This window comes from Wyeomyia smithii, chromosome 3 (genome assembly GCF_029784165.1).
Source record: "Wyeomyia smithii strain HCP4-BCI-WySm-NY-G18 chromosome 3, ASM2978416v1, whole genome shotgun sequence".
NCBI classification, from domain to species: domain Eukaryota; kingdom Metazoa; phylum Arthropoda; class Insecta; order Diptera; family Culicidae; genus Wyeomyia; species Wyeomyia smithii.
Window position 1 is genome coordinate 129418420 of NC_073696.1, and position 17532 is coordinate 129435951.

At 42.1% G+C, this 17532-nt stretch overlaps 1 long non-coding RNA gene across 1 annotated transcript in view; it reads left to right on the top strand.

The window, feature by feature from the left end:
• The first annotated feature begins 16727 nt into the window (after nt 1-16727).
• Nucleotides 16728-17532, top strand: part of LOC129730577 (uncharacterized) — a 45798-nt gene continuing 44993 nt past the window's right edge. Inside the window, exons 1-3 of the long non-coding RNA XR_008728882.1 lie at nt 16728-16848; nt 16904-16991; nt 17047-17160. This is a non-coding gene — a long non-coding RNA (uncharacterized LOC129730577). The remainder of the gene's footprint in view (nt 16849-16903; nt 16992-17046; nt 17161-17532) is intronic.

Sequence of the window (17532 nt, forward strand, 5' to 3'; positions counted from 1 at the left end):
GATACATGCAACCACAAATATCGTTCAAGATTGCCTTTTGCCACGGATTAGCGGAATAGAATGTGCTGCTCTCGGAAAATGGGCTGGCTAGCAAGAAAAATGGCTCAACACTACCTTCGCAAAGTGTTATTGCCTCGAACTGACATTATAATAAATGTTCCAAATTAAATTGTAGCTCTGGAAGGGATTCCGGTGATTTCTTTGTTCATTTTCTTCGCTACAATATTGGCACTGAAAGAAAGGTGAAATGGTTGGGTCACTTTCGAAAGCTGAAAGACATATAGACATTTATATATATTTCCTGCCTTTTTCAGATTTGTTATACGTTTAACGCCCAACTTGTTTGTATTCGACAAATGACTACTATGGGCATCCATTTCCTGCCATCTCTCTCTTGTGATAGTTTTGCAATTTGTAAAATTGTACGAATTCCATTGAGATTCTTATCGGTTTGCGGAAAGATACACAAGCAGCATTTATATTCCCATGGTAAACTCGACTGTATTGAAGAGAACACTCGCAGAAAATGTTCTACCATGATCACAAACCTAATTCAAAATGTTTAAGAACGATGGAAACATGAAAGGTTCAAATCAATCACAAGGCAACAAGGTTAGAGCTGCCGTGTAGTCAATTATGCTTCGAATAAAATCCTTCCACTGTATGTCGATGTCAAAATTGAACCTCTTCGTGTCTGTTTTCGAAACAGCCAAGGCCAGAGAATTGCCGCCGTCAAATTAGTTTTGATTGTTTTGTATTTTGATGTCTCACTGATTTGGTTGCATGTTCCACCGCGTTCTGCTAAGTGATGAATTGCTATAAGTCATTTATACCCGTCAGTCCATGTATAGCAGCTGTCAATCAAATCTTGTAGCTTGAGGCCCACATTCTATACCAGTCAGTCCAGTCAGTTCGAGACAGAGAGAGGTGGTGAGTGAATGCTTCAGTACACAGAGTCAATGCACGGTACAGAACCAAAGGCTCACACCGAGCGATAGTTGTTATGCTTTGAGCCTCATGCTGCATATTCTTGACGTCTCTGTCAGTCGTCGGTGGTGGCGGTGGGTTGTATCGGTCTTTTTAGTCAGCCGCCACAGCTCCATCATCGGGTCTATCTGCCTCTCAGATCCCATTCCCCATCCCCTTTTTTACAAACACGAGATACAACTGTCTTCATTTTCGTGATCATTTCTAACTGTCGCTTTCAGCATTCACATTCTCCACGCGGGAAACGTTTTGTGCCGTACACCGAATGCAATGGCATTTCGAGGCAACGCGCCACCGAGTGTGAGCATTTCGAAATGAGTCGGTATCGAAACGTGCATTGTGGGTCTTCGTACTCTTTCCCGCGTTTCGCTCTGTCGGTGCACGTGAGTGAACATGTCAGTTCGTTTCACTATTTTAATGAAGTTTGAGCATTGCACGAGAATCTAATGCAGCAAGATTTAATGAGAATGCGTACACCTCAGGACTCGTGACAGCGCGCTGAGCGTACGTTCGATCCGTCTTCCATCAAAACAGCTTGCCGACGCTTTGTTTGACTTTGTGTGAATATCATTTGTGACAGAAAGTGTTTTTTTTTTTTTTTTGTATTGTTTTACATTTGATATAATTTCCGACCAAAACGGCCTAATTTTGGAAGATTTTATATAAAATATAAAAGTTAATTCAACAAAATGGTTGTGAAGTATGTGTGACTTTCGATAGCTAATACAATGGGGAATAAAAAATGACCTTTATACGTTTTAGCGTAATTTTTTCTTTGTTCCGCAGGACTTGCGACTTGGAAGCTTTCAAAATTCCAAACCCTTCACGATCCGATTTCTCGTTCCCTTCATGTTCTTGACTTTAAGTCCAAGATCCACCTGTCAGTTTTCGCACCCGTTTGGTGGCTTGTTCCTAGGGGATACATTATCCCCGTAGCTTTTAATTACCCTAAGAACTACTTGCACACCGAAGTTCTCCTGTTTTTTAACTTGTTCAAACATTTTTTCTAGTAGGTAGGAAGTCTTTGTTTAAAAAAAAAAAAACACCTCAAACTTATTAGTTTCTGATTCTTCGATTTGCGGAATTTCCCGAAGACCTACGGATTTGTTGCACTTCTATGGATGAACAAGTATACAAATATTCCGTAAAAATCAAGGGAAATCCATAGAATCTACGGAATTGCACGAAATAATTCTGATATCTCGGAGTACAACCCGTACTAGTTGGCACAGAATAGACCCCAGTGTGGCCTAGAGCATATTGTTCAGTAATTCCTATTCCTATCCTTCCCCAGAAAATAGACTGTTGTCCTTGAAGGCAGCTTTTCTGAATCCGGAGCGGCCGATTGAACTATGAAATGCGGTGTCTCGCCATCTACGTCATGAGGCTCTGCGTCGCGGTCTGCAAGCTAAACGAAATATGCTTCAAACAATCCAGAGAATGCTGCAATTCGATATAGATCTAGGAAAACGAAAAAGGATGATTGGAAACATGGCACGTGGAATGCTAGGACTCTGTTTGAACCGGCACACTCGGGTGTCTTTGGTTGGTGTTCGAACCGTATTTGTGTATCAGCTCGGAGAAATCATCGATGTAATTCTTCTAGTTGAGCGCCCCTCGATCCAGTGTTGACAGATGCAAACGCAAGTCGAGCGTTTGCTGTCAAGCCACCGAAAGATCTAGAACATTCCGGATTTCCACCTCGTAGAACATTCGGGCTTCCCCCTGTAGAACATTTTAGAATGTTCCTGTTTGTTCAAGCACGGAATATTAGGGACGAATGACCGTTTGGGGTTAAAATCCCTTCAAAAGAAATCAATCAATCAATCAATAGATCATTCATTCAAGTGTAAGCTATTAACAAGTGAAGCGTTAAGTAAAGATGAAAATTTAGATACAAATTACAGTGTGAAATACAGTATACGAGATTCGAACCCTGTGATTATTTTGGGTAAAGAATTCCGACAAGATAATACAGTCCAATATCGAACAGTTGGAGTGGACCTGAACGAGCAGTGAAAACACATCAATGACACGGTCAGTGAAACAGCGCAAAACGGCAGTAGTAACTACGCGTAGTGGGTGATTTGATACTGAGTGAGTAGAAATAATGCAAGAAACCCACCGGGCTTACACTAACATGTCAGTAGCAGTAAATCGTGAGACGCGTCAAATGCGGGAAAAATATCGGGAAGCTAAAGCTGTTGAAAAGGGACCAGGCACGACACGAGAAGTTTCCATAGCGCAATTAACGACCAGACCCTTCCAGTTCCTGCCATGAGTAACGACAGAAAGGAAACCGACAAGTCATAGATGGTCATGCATTGGAAACATTTTGAAGTATTGTTGAACGGTGAGGAATCTTGACGATATTGGGGAGGATGGATAAGCTGTGAGTCCATCAACCTTGGACCAGGTGATAAAGGCTTGCAGAGAGCAAAGTAGCTAAGAATGACGGCTTAGCAGTAGAACTTTTCGAAGTCGAGAGCGCATAGCGGTATTGTGCAATTCACTAGATTGTCCTGTGTGGCCTGAGGAGAAACTACATACGGACTATCTACTAGACTCGACTGTAGCAACTATCAAGGCATAACCCCCTATATAAAATTGTCTTTTTTATCCTTTTTGATAGACTGAGGCCGTTGCGTTAGGTCTTTGTTGGCGAATACCAGTGCGACTTTTGGTGGTATCATTTCATGTCTCAGGACAGCGGGCGACATTTTGGACGCGTTTGTGACGTTGGACGGCCTGAAGCAATGGGACGGGCTCTCAAATTTGCAGTTTAACATAGCCTTGAAAGGTGCTACATGGAGGGCAGGTGTGCAGTGGACCGATACCATCATCACGAAGTCGATATCAACATCATCGGTGTTGATCGTAGAGCTGCGCAAGAGGCCTTTAAGGCGATCGGAAAAAAATGCGAAATTAAGACTCACAAAAAACACTGCGAAACTGAGTTAATGGAGGCTGACGGCAAGCGTGTTAGTACTATGGGGCGTTATTGCTGCAGTGGTGATGAATGGGAATACTTTCGAAGTGGTCGATGAGTTTGTTTATATTGGCAGACTCGAAACGTACGATAACAGGGCGAGCTCTGAGGTGGAGAAACGGATGTGGCAACGAACAGGGCTTACTACGAATTGCGTAGCCAGCTTAGGTCTCGCAGCTTTCAGATCAGTAAAAATATTGCTCTTTATAGGACGCTGATCATCACGGTGGCGCACCGTGATCGACAAAGATAATATTCAGCAAAGATCCGGGTAGATCTGTAATCCAAATAGGTGGCCGACGGCTTCGTGTCAAACATCTAACGCATAGAACGTGTGCCGTCGACGAGGATGTCCGTGCTGCGGGTGTGAGAAGCGACTGAAACGGAGCAGCACACGATCGAGTGTTGTGGAGGCATATTCTGGATTCAGTATAGAACCTTTATGATCTATCGCCATGAAAGTACAAATGAGTAAGCTGCGTAGTAAACTCAATGAGAGATAAAAATTTAATAATCTTGTTATAATTGTTTGTTTCACGTGAAGCTATTATAGTGTAATTGGTTTTATTTGGGAACCGGCTTCATAGTACTGGGCAAGAAGCGCCAACGTGTGATGGGGTGGCAGCCGATCAACGCTAGGATGTGCAAATTGAGGATAAAGGGCCGGTTCTTCAACTACAGCATCATCAACGTGCACTGCCCACATCAAGGAAGACCCGACGACGAAGGAAGCGTTCTACGTGCAGCTGGAGCAGGTCTACGAAAGCTGCCCGCGACGGGACGTGAAAATCGTCATTGGGGACAAGAATGCTAAGGTAGGACGGGAGGCAATGTACAGACCGGTAATCGGACCAGATAGCCTGCATGCCGTGTCTAATGATAACGGCCATCGGTGCGTAAATTTTGCGGCCTCCCGTGGTATGGTAATCCGAAGTACCTTTTTCCCCCGCAAAGTCATCCACAAAACCACCTGGAGATCACCCGACCAACAGACAGAGAACCAAATCGACCACGTTTTAATCGACGGCAGGTTTTTCTCCGACATCATCAACGTTCGTACCTACCGCAGTGCGAATATAGATTCGGACCACTATCTAGTAGCTGTTTGCATGCGCTCAAAACTATCGACGGTGTATAACACCCGCCGAAGTCGAACGCCGCAACCAAACATTGAGCAGCTGCGGGACGCCGATGCTGCACAGGAATACAGCAGCTGGAGGCAAAGCTACTAACGGACGAGCAGCTTGGCGCAGCTACCCTTGAAGATGGCTGGAGGAGCATCCGATTCACCATAGGTAGCACTGCTGTAGCGCTACTAGGTACAAGGGCCCCGAATTCTAGAAATGACTGGTTTGACGGCGAATGCAAACGGTTAGTCGAGGAGAAGAAGGCAGCACGGGCGAGAATGCTGCAACACCGTACGAAAGCGAACGTGGAATGATACCGACAGCCACGGAACAGCCAAAACTCGGTCCTCCGAAGGAAGAAGCCCCAGCTAGAGGACCGAGATCGCGTAGCGATGGAAGAGCTGTAACAAGCTAACGACACTCGGATATTCTACGAGAAGCTGAACAGCTCCCGCAAAGGCTTCGTGCCGCAAGCCGATATGTGCAGGAGCTTGGACGGCAACCTCCTTACAGACGAGTATGAGGTGATCGAAAGGTGGAAGCAGCACTTCGACGAGCATCTGAACGGCGATGCAGTAGAGCGCGAGGACGGTATGGCAACTGACCTTGGTGCACGAGCAGAAGACACCAGGATTCCAGCCTCCGATCTCCAGGAGGTTGGCTGGCTGAAAAACTATCGGACAATCACTCTGCTGAACGCCGCCTATAAGGTACTCTCCCAAATACTCTGCCGTCGACTATCACCATTTGCGAAGCAGTTCGTGGGGCACTACCAGGCGGGATTCATGGGTGCCCGCGCCACCACGGATCAGATATTCACGGTTCGGCAGGTTATGCAGAAAAGCCGCGAATATAACCTGCCCACCCATCCTTTGTTCATTGATTTTAAATCGGCGTACGACACAATCGATCGGGACCAGCTATGGCAAATTACGCACGACTACGGATTTCCGGACAAACTGACGCGGTTGGTCAAAACGACGATGGATCGAGTGATGTGTGTTTGAGGCAAGGTGGTGGTCTCTCGTGCATACTGCCATGAAAGGTGTCATTAGAAGAGCGGGGATTAACACGAGTGGCACGATATTCCAAAAGTCGGTTCAACTGTTTGGTTTCACCGACGATATCGACATTGTGGCTCGGACCTTTGTGAAGATGGCGGATACGTACATTGGACTAAAGGCTGAAGCCAAACGGATTGTACCGGTCATGAATGCATCGAAGACGAAGTACATGAAAGGAAGGGTTCACGAGAAGACAGTACTAACCTCCCACCTCGAGTTCAAGTTGGTGGTGATGAAATCGAGGTGGTCAACGAGTTCGTGTATCTGGGCTCACTGGTAACTGCCGACAACGATACCAGCAGAGAAATTCAACGGCGCATTATGGCAGGAAATCGTGCATACTTTGGTCTCCGGAGGACGCTCCGATCGAGTAGAATTCGTCGCCGCACCAATTTAACCATAGACGCTGATCAGGCCGGTAGTCCTCTACAGGCATGAGACATGGACTATGCTTATGGAGGACCAACGCGCCCTTGCGGTCTTTGAGCGGAAGGTGTTGCGTACCATCTTCGGTGGACTGCAGATGGAAAACGGAGTGTGGAGAAGGCGAATGAACCACGAACTGCAGGAGCTGCTTGGGGAGCCATCTATCGTCCACACCGCTAAGATTGGCAGATTGCGGTGGGCTGGGCCTGTCGTAAGGATGTCGAGCGACAGCCCGGTAAAGATGGTTCTTGAAACCAATCCGTCAGGGACGAGACGAAGATGTGCACAGCGGGCAAGGTGGATCGATCAGGTGGAAGACGACCTGCGGACACTACGCAGACTGCAGAACTGGCGAACTGCAGCCATGGACCGAGTGGAATGGAGAAGACTCTTACGTACAGCAAAGACCACACCACGGCTTGGGATTTATTTTCTGTTTTGGTTTGTTTTGTTCTTGATAAGATACTGTTTCAACAAAAGACTCTTCTCGTCTTACTTGCCTCTGCCATTACTTAGCTGGAACTGTTGAAATATTTTTCTTTGGGAGAATTTGGCCGTTTATTTTTTTTCTCCTCCAAATAGAATCCAGAATAGATTTTGCCAATATTTAGTTTAATTTATGTTGGTCGAAGCGGTTCGTTTGCTTTTTAGACCTATTTTGAGATAGTTGTGTCATTTTTTTCCACACTTAAATAGTAATATTTTAACACTACTTTTGCTCTCTCAGACGGTTTTGTGTGTCTTTATATTTCATTGGAGAAAAATTCTTTTGGCTCTCCTGTTTTTTTTTAGTGACTAGAAGTAATTTTCGACCGAATTTAAACTATCGCTGCCTATTCTGACCTTGAAAGTGGCAATTTTAACTTATTTGCCTACTTTTAAGAGCTTTAGAACGTTCTCCGTAATCGAACCTGTGAACTGATTCCGATAAAGTTCGTTGAAAATCTGTGGCGTGTAAATTCGTTCAGAAATTCTCAATCCGTCGCGACTTTTCATTCACGAATAATTTTCATTAGTCTTGCTAGAACGGCCAAAATTTATCTAATTTTTAAGCTTAGGCCGTTGCGAATTTGATTTTCATATTATCATTTTATAAAAATCTTGAAAATTGGATAGGGAAGAAAAAAGTTCAAGTTGTTTTGTTGATATTATTGTTTTTTGACAGCGTACATGCTCAATTTAGCAACAAACAAGTCCAGTGACAGCGAGAGTGTCGTCAAATGACAAGCGAAATAATAGTTAAGTATTATTTTTCAACATTTTTTTGAGTGCTAGTCGTTACTTGCATACAAACTTTTATCAAAGATATTCCTTTTTTTCGCCTAGGTGTTGTTTATTATTCGTACCCCCCTTGGCTAACTTTGATAATCTTGGACATAAAAAAGTTCGAAATTTATATCAGCCCTATTAAAACACTGTTCTGACTTTCTATGAGTTCTTTAAGTTCTTCGCCGTAATCTACGCTAAAGCTGAAAAATGCTTATTTTGCAGAACATCGGTTTTACAGCTTCATGTTTTCGCGCTTTCATCTTTAGGAGAAAAGCGTAATTTACAGGGTCAAGAACAGATGTTGTCCATACGTCCATAGGAAAACCATCAGATTGTCAAAAAATTAGACATCAATTCAATAATAGAATGCACCTACAATAAGGCGAAGCATACCACAATAGATCGATTTCAGGCTTGTAAACAGTTAACACTTTCATTTAATTCGTTCCGTTAGTGTTCGTCGCATTAGGCTTTTGCTCGTAAATGTAGAACGCGACCGTCGGCTCTCACACATAGATGAAATGGTCAAATGACACTAGCGCATCGAAGAAATGTCTTTCGTTTGGATTACTGTTAACTTCATTCTGCTTCTGTTGAGAAATGTTATTACAATTTCCAAAATCTCCACCCACAACATGCGTAACTCTAGAAAAAAAAAGAAAAATACGTTTAGTGAGAAATCGTCGTGCTGGCGAGTACTTGTTTGACATGTTTATTCAAGAACGTATTTATACAGTGCGCCATGCCAATGTCAGAAGCAAAAGAAAATGATTATCGCAGTGAAAAGTTGTTTTGCCGTGACCAGTTACAAACCTGATCTACTTACCAAAACTGAATTGTTTCGGTCTCCGAATTAGAGCAGCAGGAATAAATGCTTATTGCGGTGTTTTCGTTCTTGCCCAAATGCTTCACCAGCATTCGCTTGCCTTTAAGATGTGAATAATATAAATATAGATAAGCATGTATATAATAAAAACATCATATGGCAGAAGTTTATATCAAATAATATCCTTATAAATAAAATTTGTACCAGCTTTTTGGTACCCGAGAAACTGCTACCTATTTACGGTAGAGCTCATCCATACACCATGGCGCAGCTCAAAACGATTCCGGAAAGAAATAAAATTAATGTAATAACCCATAAATCTCCGCAGTGCAATTGCAGTTTGCATACTCCCATAATTTTCTCCGTTTTATTACGTTGGCGCGGTGCAAGTGCGAGGATAGCCCATAAGACAAGACCGACGACCGAAAGCTGTCTGAACTACCGACTTGCAACACATCACACCGCTCCGCTTGCATTTTCCTTCCGTAAGGACCCACCCAGCGGTGGCGGGAAGTGTCGAGTGCGGCTTTTGTATATGTGCCTTCTGGCCATTCTTCTGCGGCACCGCAAAACCGGGAGACGAATTTTATATGCAAGTAATCTGTTACGATTTCAAAAACCTTGTTGCCTTTAGCCATCCATTCAACCAACCGACCGACCTACCGAACGACCCATGTCGCATGAGTTTGGAGAGAAATGCCGAAATGGGCCGGTCGAAGAAAAGGGTAGCAAAAGTGTGTAAGTTTGGTTTGGCGGTAGCTTTTTATAGCAAAGCTCTTGCGCAGCCATGCAAGCATGGCAATATCGTTACAGTCGTCGACAGCGTGTGCAAAATCGGAGAAGGAACATATTTTATTTCAACAGAAATTTATGTACACAAGTCCAAACTTTATTAGCTTCCATATATATTCAGCAACGTTAATCACATTGAATTATGTGACATCTTTATGTCCTCCTGTCAGGTTCGCATTCATCCTCACACATTGGTTCGGGCTTGCCTTCAGTATCAACTAACGCGAGGGGAATCAGGGAAAGGTTGATAGTGCTTGTGCGAATGACAGAAGCGTAGAGTATGTCGGTGTCCAAAACGGAGTCACCGCTAGAGCTCGAAGAAAGACACCCCAGTTCTAGAAGCTAGCTGTAATGGAATGAATTGCAGCAACAGTCAAATGTACAGTGCAGCTGAGAGGGCGCAATTTATTTTCCTTGCAAAGAAAATACAGTGTTATGCACAATAGGTAAACTATGGCACGCTTTCGCATCGCTGTCGTTTCAACCAGACCATCTAGAGGCAGGCTCAACGCTGCATGTACCTAGTTATTTGCGTTCACATTTCCGGCTACTGTTGATGCAACGAAATGCGTGTCATTTATGGCAAAGAATATGTTTACTAATGCATGTATTTTCACCAAATGCGCAAAGATGTAAGCCTATTTTTCATTTGTATAGAATATGCAGCAAACTGCAGCCAAATTGATTTAGTTAACTTCTCGTAGGATGCCGTTCGCATTTCGCTCTCGACATGGATTATGACAAGCGTAATGCATTTAATGATTTATTGTTTGTTACCGAAACTATCCACCGTGTTTTTAACAGTGTAGAAAAGCTGTTTGAAACTTATGGGATATGAAGCATTCTTGTGGGTCTGTGTTAGTACCTTTGATCCATTGGTAATATGTATCACTGGAATAAATCATTAATCTCAAATATAACAGAAAGAAAAATGAAATAAAAATCAGTAAAAATATGCTTTATCAGGCAGAAACACTGGAATGTTATGTCCATGAAAACGAATTATCTGTATTTTTGAAGCAAAAACCCAAAAATACTAGGAACTCACTTTTTCGCATGTCTCACTGAAATGAAAATATTAGTAACCAATGAATGATGTAACTAAGTATGGTTCTTTGGGTCTTCGATTGTCAGATTTATTTGTATTTTACGCAATATTGTCATCTTGCTATATGGAATCTTGAAGCTCACGTTCTTCTAGAGAATCTAACACTAATGATGTTCTTTCAAGAGATGTGTGAGATGCACGTATGCGCGCGTACTATGCTATGACACAAGAAAGACATGTCATATCTTGTTATCGTTTACGCGTTACCGACATTTTACTGACTTGCTATATGCGAAAAAAAAAAGATTTTTTTTTTAAATGCTTCAGGCATCCTTTTTGAGTTCTCATATTGAACCCATTTGTTTCGTTCTCCCCGAAGAATTTATTCAGCTTAGCGAGAATACTTACGTTAATAACAAGGTTATAAATTTAACCAAATTTAATTTAAATTTTAACGATTGATAAAATGTAATTTAATGTTGAAGTGGCTGAGGATTTTGTCTTTTCCAATTTTTGTTGACGATTATGATTATTAAAACATTTATCATGGTTTTTAATTCAGCCATTTCCTTGTCATGAATGCATTGTGGTTCGTATCATCTGCTTACTCGGCAGCAGAAGGGTACTGCCATTGTCAATTAAAAAGGTAATTTACTGCAAGTTCGATTGACCGATGAAACTGCTGTGTCAGCGCTGTGATTTATCTGTGCGTTCCGAATTTCCTCGTTCATACACCACTAGGGGCTGGGCGCGCTGTTTCATACTCAAAGTGCCAATCAATCTCTACACACTTTGATTTTTCGTTTCTTCATCGGTCGCAAAAGCCCATAAATCTTCCTTCTCTTTTACCACCAGCAAGTCACCAGCCTACAATAGCAGATACAATAAACGACAAAGGGTGCGGCGAAGGACGAACAGATTCAGGTTGATGATATGTCTCGTGTCTACCTTTCAAGTGCCATATCGAGCTACGTACGGTGCAGTTCAACAGAGACTGAGTGGGTAAATTTATTACCATAAACCAGGATCCTTCCTTGGACTGCCGGGTGACCGTTTGCCCATTTTTCTTGGAAAATTATTACAATTTTGCATCGCGGAAGATCCTTCGTCAAAGAAACACCCATCAGTGTTTCCACTTGTCATTTGGGAGGAGAGCTTTTGTCGAAAGTGACACCGTAAAAGAAAACAATATATGGGACCCGTTTCGATCAGAATAGATGGAAGCGCCGAAAACCAGTGTTGCCAGATCTACCTTTTTGGTATACTAAACTTTATGAAAATACAAAAAGACTGTCAAAATATAGTTCTGTCAAGTAATATTTAGAATATGTGATTCACATATATTCACAACATCCGAATATTTTTAGAATTGATAAGTAACATTTGCCTGCACTGATCAAAGAGCCTCTTCGCCAGCAGCTGCGTGAAAACGCTTCAGACAGACCGCCTTCTCTGCTACACCCACCCTATTCAATCGCTGCTAAGAATTGTGAGGTGCCTTCGTTACAAGCTCGCTGCCAACCGTACCCTATGCTGTCGACTCGCTGCTCTTGCATGACGATCTCGCTATTGCTTCCTACTGGCAAAGAGAGTCGTAATTCTTTATACTCCGGCCAACATAAACACATTAGTCTTGGAGTAAAAGTGATATATGTTTGCAATAAATTCTCATTCGTTAGCGTGTGTAACTTACACTTTTCCCTTTCCCCCATCTTCTGCACGTTTTTCCCATTTTGGTCCTTTTGGGGTTTTGTCCACGCCGCACCACTTCAATTCATTTTCCTTATTCCAAAGATGTATTTCATCGGAATCGTGCCTTTGGTGTACATTCCCGATTGGATGCGTGGAGTCTCTCATTTATTTTCGTACTCTCGATAAGAAAGACCTTCTTGGATTTACCTAGTGATGAGATATTACTTTTCTCATTCCACAACAATTATTATTTATCGAACACTTACACACGAAAGTAATGATATATGTTTTGACTGCTTTATCTGCTGTTTTAGAACTTTGTTGTGGGTTTTCAAATATCAGAGTTTGAGGAAGTAAGTAGTTTGAAATAGCAACACTGAAATATGTTATTCTCTTCATCTTAAGAGGATTTTTTTTGAAATTTGAGGAATAAATACAAAAAAATTAATGAAAAACTGTTTAAAAAAAGATTTTCAATAGTGACTATTTAAAACAATATGTTGAAAAATAATGTTTTGAATCATAAAAAAATTTAAAAAAATCACGAAAAATTTTCGCGTAATTTCGAAATTCCTTCGAAATAATCGTTTGTTTCCAACTCTACTTTTTTATTCGAGTGAAATCGCTTGCCAGAAAGCCACATTTTCCCTTCGCAAACAGAATAAGCGGGAGCGTTGTCTCGGTGAAAAAGTAATTTTTTCATCACTATAAAAGGCCGTTACGCATTGATTTTTTTTTTCGTCTAATAGTTTCAATAATGTATGTACAATTCAAATGTTGATTTTAGCCACGAAGTATGTTAAAAGAAGATCCGGGGAGCTCCGCAGCCGTAAGGCTACACAGTCGGATTTGACCGAATCTTAGTAGAATCAGACCATTTGGTTACCAAAGAAGTTTGACACGGGTTTATTCTCAGACTCCCCACCACATACCCTGCCATCGAGCTGAATTCAACAGCACCCCTGTTGACTTGTCTTCTAGCAATAATAAGTTCCTCTTATAATAGAATTGGACTGCGTAACGTGTGATACTTCTCTTCAGGGAATTGTAATTAGGCGATATTGGTAGGATGGAAAGAGGCTCGGTATAGTAGAGTAAGCTTGAAAAAGAAGGGCAAAACTCACACACAAGCACGGATATGAATGATAAGCGTATCACTTACTTCAATAGTGATACTGCCAATAATATTAAGTGCGGAGTGCGGAAAACACCTGGGCAATATCACTTACTTACATACTTACTTTGTTGGCCGACGTACCGTTTACTGGTCTAAAGCCGAACGAATCAGGGATGTCCAGCGTCTTCTGTCTTGGGCAGCTGTTCTCCAGTCACCTCGTACACCAGCAAATCGCGCTTATTCTTTCACCGCTCACATCCACCGAGTGCGAGCCTTACCACAGAGTCGACGGCCTTTTCCTGATTCTCTGTTGAATATAGTTTTGGCGGATCATTCGTCAGGCATTCTGTCCACATGGCCAGCCCACTGAAACCTGCCCCGCTGTATTACCTTCACTATATCAGCATGTTTATATACCCGGTACAACTCGTGATTCATGCGTCTGCGTCACACTCAATATTCCAGTTTATTCTCCGAGCACTCGTCGATCAGCCTCCTTCAGCGTTCACGATTCATGTCTGTAGAGGGCGACCAGGAGGATCAGCGTCCTATACAGCGCTAGTTTAGTGGAAGTTTGCAAACTACGGGGTCTTAGTTGGTTACGTAGTCAGTAGAAGGCTCTGTTCGCAGCTGCAACTCATCGTTTCACTTCGCGGCTCATTTTATTGTTACATGTCACAAGGGTACCAAGATAAACGAATTCATCAACCACTTCTAATCGTTCCTCATCAATCTCCACTTTGTCACCAACATCACGGGAATTCCTACGCTTCTTGCCAGCTACCAATTACTTTGTTTCGGCAGAGTTATTGTTGAACCCCAACCTCGCCGTTTCCCTCTTGGAAGGCCTGAAGGCCCTACGGTCGATACCGATGATATCAATGTCGTCAGCAAAACCAAGAAGCATGTGAGATTTCGTGATCATCGTAACGTTTCCCTACACGTGTACAAGTTGGAGAGCGCATCCTCCTGCTTCAGTCCATCTAACGTTACGAACGCGACTGATGTCTCGCTAGCTATCCGCACGCATGATTTTGATACCTCCAGCGTCATACGACTCATCCTAATTAGTTTCGCCGTGAAACCGTGTTCCAGCATTATCTGCCACAGCTCGTTTCTTTTCACTGAATCATATGTCGCCCTGAAATCCACAAACAGATGCTGAGCTTCGGGAGCAAACTCATCGAGGATCTGTCACAAGGTGAAAATTTTAACCGCCGTTGAACGCCCCTGTCGAAAACTATTCGCTGACGAAGAATTCCGTTAACAGTCTCAATCTTAAGAACAGGAAATTGGAGAGCACTTTATATGCAAAATTGACAACGTAATACCTCGATAGTTGCAACAATCCAGTCGATGGCCATTCTTATAGATCGGGCATATGAGGCCTTCCAACCAGTCGTTCGGCATTTGTTCATCCACCCAGGTTCCCAGTATGATCTGGTGGAACGCATGGTACAGCCGCTCGCTTCCCGCTTTTAAAAGTTCGGCCGGGATACCATTCTTCTTAGCGGCCGTTTTTCAGCTTTCTTATCGCCTTTTTAACCTCCTCCTGTGTTGGTAGCTCCACAGCTTGTTCGTCGCTCACAATCCTCATCCTGTTCCTGGTTTGCTCCTCTCGCACTTCACTTCTTAATAGCCCCTGAAAATACTCCTTCCACGGTGATTTTCCGTAGGCAGGTTGCCATCCTTGTTGCACATGACCGGCACAGAGGAATTCCTGCTTCTTACTCTGTTGAATGTTCTGTAGAAGTACCGCACGTCGCACATAGGAGTATTTGAACCAAAAAGCTGGCCAAAAGTCCAATTTGCCCTATTTTGGTAGTAATTGGATCTATTTACATCAAAAACGTGTTATTTACGTATAATCAACCAATAAAACTAGAGAAAGTACAAAACAAGGTGATATCCATTAAGAACGTCACGCAAATTGTGATCAAAATTCATTTTCACGTTTTGTCACATATTAATGACCCCTACCAAAAGAACCATTTTCATATAAATCTTCATTTATCAAAATGTCAATAAAATAAAATAGAGGAACCAGGAGGAAGATTTTTCTTTCTGTAAATATTGAGTAGGCTTTGACCTTTCTGTTAATAAATAAAGTTTTGACGAGACTTTCCCGGAAGGTTACTGAATCATAAAATTAATTTTACAATATTATGGATTTTTCGCGGTCGGCTTTCACTATCACTTTTTTCGTAAACAACCTGGGATTATTTTATGCAATTAACTTTTTTAATATCGCAAAACATTCTACTTATGTTGTACGTTATGTCCCGTGAGAGAAAAAAAACTATTTAATATTTTTTTTCAATTTTACATGCCACCCTAACAATAGCACGTATTTTTCAAACCGATCAATTACCTGTGGAATAACTCTGGAACATAATCGTTTGGTGTATATGGTTAGGCACCGATGGGTTCTGGAATTGCACGAGGGTATGTTTGAACTGAAATCAATCCAAAATAATGGAAATCATGTATTTTGTATGTCGGACTTTTGGCCAGCTTTTTGAGTCAAATACTCCTATGTGCGTCGTTTCTAACGAAGTTGTCCTCTGGGCTGGTGAGCACCTGCTCCTCGTGCTCGCGCTTCTTCCGACGATGGGCTCTATTTTCGGCAGCTTTTGCCTCCCTTTTTGTTCTGACGTGTAGCCACAGTGAGCATGCAGCTCCTGGCACGGTTCTTCTCATTCGTCGCTCTCTGGCACTCAGCATCAAACCAGCTGTTACGCTGTCTTCCACGTGTCATACCTAGCACCTCTCTCGCAGTCGCTTCAATGGCACTGTAAATGTTACTCTACAGCCCATTCATGTCTTTAACTCGTTACTCCTGCTGTTCTGCGATCCGTTGATCTAGCTCTCAGGCGTATTTTTCCGCCCCGCCATCAGTTTTCAACCGCTGTGTGTTAAAACGCATCGTCCTCTCTGTGCGAGATTTTAGCACGTTTGACAACCGTGCACGGATCTTACAAACGACAGAGTTAATGTTTGGTCCCCGAAAAGACCTTACATCAGTAATATCCATCCTCCAGGTGTGTTTCCGAATAATTAAACATGGAAAATAGGAGCTTCATATGGCCATTCCTCTGGACGCGGCAAAATGTATGAGCCGCAGGCCGTTTTCATTGGTTAACGAGTGGAGGCTATGCCTCCCAATGACCGGGCAAAAGAATTCCTCCCTCCCAACCTGCGCGTTTGCATCTCCGATAACGACTTTTACGTCGTTTTTTTGGGCACTCGTCATAAGTTCTGTTACCACTGGCAACTCTTCCTATGGTACACCAACCTAAAGGATACTGTGGTAAAATAATGACAAGCTACTTTAGACGTCAGATAATTTAGATAAAATATTAAAAAACTAAGAATCATTAGAAGAAGAAAAAGGAAGTAAGAGAGATAAAGTTAATTCTTTAGTGGTAGGAACATTCGCAACGTGTATGCGAAATTAATCACAAAATTCCATTTATGGAACTAAATCTTTGTTGCCTACTAGATAAAAAAGGTAAAACATATAAAATTATAATATCTAGTAATTAAAAAATATACTATCCTTACAGAACTAAACTTAAAGTAGAAGGTCATCGCTAACCCTAACCTAAAGTTAACTTTGTTCGTGGGATAAGTAAACCGTAATCCACTGAATTTGTACGTATATTTCTGAAAAATCCTATTAATCGAAATAATAAAATAATATTTGCAGCTTAAAGCATTACGCTAAACAGAATTAGTGCGTTTTACCTATTCGTCCCGCAACAAGTTCGTTCCAGCGTTTCATAGAACACATCTTTGACGGCATCGGATTTGTCGTTTCTCGGTGCGTAAATGTTGATTAAACTGTAGTTGACGAATTTGCTCTTAATTGGTGTTGAGTCACGCTTAAGTTACACGTGTCCAGTCATTTGCCAACCTGGGCACTATCACAATTGACCAAATAATACAGGAAAAAAATGTTCATAGAAGTTTCAAGATATAACCAAAAAGGCATTAAAAATCACAATTTACGTTCCAAACCTTTCCCAGATTTTTCCAAATTTTCAAACCTCCGGCAAAGTTATCAGCCACCCAAAAATCCATGTTTTGTTGAAAACTGAATTTTTTGTTTTATCTTGGAATGAAAAAGTTATTCAACATATTTCGATATTTTTGGAAATAATTTTAACTTAACTATCTCTAAGTCTAGTAATTC